The sequence below is a fragment of the Rhinolophus ferrumequinum genome, chromosome 20 (genome assembly GCF_004115265.2).
Source record: "Rhinolophus ferrumequinum isolate MPI-CBG mRhiFer1 chromosome 20, mRhiFer1_v1.p, whole genome shotgun sequence".
NCBI lineage: Eukaryota > Metazoa > Chordata > Mammalia > Chiroptera > Rhinolophidae > Rhinolophus > Rhinolophus ferrumequinum.
In genome coordinates this window covers 38,895,733-38,898,879 of record NC_046303.1, presented here as the reverse complement: position 1 = coordinate 38,898,879, position 3,147 = coordinate 38,895,733, and the positions used below count along the sequence as shown (strand labels likewise).

At 34.7% G+C, this 3,147-nt stretch overlaps 1 pseudogene; it reads right to left on the bottom strand.

Annotated features, from left to right (window-relative positions):
* Window positions 1-1,144: 1,144 nt before the first annotated feature.
* LOC117012225 (60S ribosomal protein L19-like) lies at window positions 1,145-1,754 on the bottom strand (annotated as a pseudogene).
* Between the last annotated feature and the right edge of the window lie 1,393 nt (window positions 1,755-3,147).

Below are 3,147 nucleotides of genomic sequence, written 5' to 3'. Positions count from 1 at the left end.
TTTGTTCTGTTTCCACTAAAGATTTAGATATTCATAAGGTTATATCAACTACTATCTGTTAGTGAAAACTAGAAAACCTATATTTCATTTTCTTCTAATGGTTGATTATTCTAGATGGACGCTGTTTCAGTGGTTTGGTGCATTATCTGATGGTCAAAATAATTTAAGGTCCTACCAGAAAAATCATATCTGGCAATAAGATCTTGAATAAAGACTTTTGTCTGAGTTTTTAAATATGTTTTTCTTTATTTGTCTTACATTTATATGTTTCAGCCTATAGATTGATGTTCACATGAATGAAATATAAAAAAATAAAATACAAATATAAAAAAACTAAGATCAATTTTAACCCCTCTAAGATTACTTATAATTTTAATATACACTGTTTTTGGAATTGATTTACATATACATAAATACTGAAACAATTTTGAGATTCTGTTGAGAGTCTTTAAAATAGTTTTCTTACATCTAGATGCCTAAAACTATTAAGGAAGGCCTGGGACTTTCAATTATAAGTCAACCAGTTTAAATAACCACCTTTGGCATAGTATATTTAGAATTCTCTCTGGTATTTTATGATTACCAAAATTATATTTCACGAATACTCAGTAGACAACATTTTCAGTAAAAGCAGTTTTTCTATATACTTAGAAAAATAAAACTATTTCCAGCTGTTTATTAATAGTTACAATTAAAGGATACATTACATAGGTACATTCTCTTCTCTCCTGAACAAAAGTAAAACATTAGTTATAGTCTGCCTGGTTAATATGCTTTTTTTTTAGAATTACAAGATCAATTTTCAATGTAAATGAGCTAAATCCTGAATGCAATACCTAAGGTAATGTTCTCTTGAGCCTAAATTTCAATTAGTGAAGCAAGGCCACTATAGCTACACTTATTCTTTTCACGAGGGGATCCACTTCTAGGGTGAGCACAATTGGCAAACTGCCAAAAATACCCAAGCCAAATTAGAAAGCAAACAGTCTTTATCCAAAATAGGATCCTCAAATACTTTTACTGCAAAGACTTTAATTAAGCCCCCAATTTTTTTTTTTTTTTTTCTTTTGGCAGATGAAGACTATTTTGTTGAATATACTGGAGAATGGCTAGAAAAGCTGAGTTTCAGTGCAGGCCACTATGCTTAGGTAAGGGAGGTGGAGCCATAATTCTTGGTCTCTTCCTCCTTGGACAGAGTCTTGATGATTTCCTCCTTCTTGGTCTGGAGCCTCTCTTCATGGCGCTTGAGGCTTCCTTGGTCTTAGACCTACCAGCCTCAGCCTGGTCAGCAAGAAGCATCTTGCGAGCCTTGTCTGCTTTCAGCTTCTGCATGTGTTCTATGTAAATCCTCTTGCTTTAGAACATGTTACGCTTCACTTGGAGGTACAGGCTGTGATACATGCGGAGGTCAATCGTCTTAGATTCATGGTATCTTCTGAGTAGTCGGCGAAGAGTTCTCATCCTTCTCAGCCAGGTTACCTTCTCAGGCATTCAAGTGTTGGCAGTACCCTTTCACTTACCTGTGCCCATATGCCTACCCTTCCTATGGCCAATGTGTTTTTTCTGACATCAAGCATGGGAATGGACAGTGACAGGCTTCTAGATGATCAGCCTGTCTTTGATCAGCTTCCGAATGTGATGAGGGGGGTTGGAATTGGCGATTTCATTGGCCTCATTGGGGTCTAACCAGACCTTCTTTTTGCCATAGCAGAGGACTCTGGAGGCAGCCTCTTCTGAAGCCTGAGGATAGTCATGGCTGCAGCTGCAGGGACCAAAGGGTGAGCCACTCATTCTTAATGAATGGATTGAATGAAACATGTCTATGATATTTTCCAGTATTCGTATTCTATTATAAAACTAATAATTATGTTTAAGTAAAGGTTTTATTGTTTGTTTGTTTGTTTGTTTTTTTCAATTGAATTCAGGCCTATTTGGAAGCAAAAGTCCATCCCAAAATACAGAGTTCTGATGTTGAGGAAAACAGAAATATTGAGAGGAGCTCAGGATACAATATCTCAATTTGTTTGTGCAAAGATTATTACCCAGCTTTTAAAACATACATAGAATATGTTATGCTAAAGAGAATATTAATCTAGTTTTATTCTGCTGACAATAAATGGATCTGTAGAAAAATAATATACAGTCCAGAATTTATCTATTTTTTTCCAAAGGCATATACTTGTTTATGATATTGTATTATGCGATTAGACTAAAATTAATTAAGAGTGAGGACAAAGTTCTGATTTTTTCCTTAAGGACTATGAAGCTTCTTTCAACAATTTACCACTTATTAGTCTGACCAGCCAATAATGTCTAAAGTCCTTGGTGTTTTTGTGATATCCACTTTGGAAGAAAAGATGCCCTGGTACACTTTCACTCATAATCAACCACCTGAGAAGACAAAGTCGTGTATACCCCAAAATATATCCCAAACCAACAGGTTTTGAAATGCCAAAAAGTCTCCTTTAACAGGAGTTCATTTTCATTGCAAGATGAGGAGAGAGAGTGAAGGCTCCATGTTTCCGAGAGAGTACGTAGATTAAGAAAAATAATTCATTAGATATTTTCCTTTGAATAGATTTTGGTGTGACTAAGGGAAGATAAAAGAGAAAACAATAGATAGCAGAAAGAAAAATATGTGAGGGGAATAAGTAAGAGGAGGACAGTGTAACAGGAAGGTTAACTTTAACTACTTTTAGAGTTTTGACAAAGGCCCGTCTTGCACTTCCTTAATGTAATTCCCCAGACTCGTCAACAATATTCCTTGGTTCAGAGAATCGCAATATTGTGCCTAGCTCCTTAGTAATTGTGGCATCCAACTTATCATAAAAGAAAAAGTTATATGGTATCTTAGTCATACCAAAACCAATTTAAAAAAAATAAAGCACAATGTACTTATAATAAATTGACAGATTTTCAATGTACAGTTGCATGTTTCAACAAATTAACACGTATGCAACCACCACCCCAAATAAAACATAGAGAATTTGTACACCTCTCTAAATTTTCTCATGCCCTTTTCCAGTTAGTAAATTCCAAACGCAAATATAATTTGATTATTATAACCATAACTTAGTTTTGCCTGTTTCAAAACTTAAAATAAAGAGAATCTTAAAGCAGTGTACACTATTTTCTCTCTCACCTCTA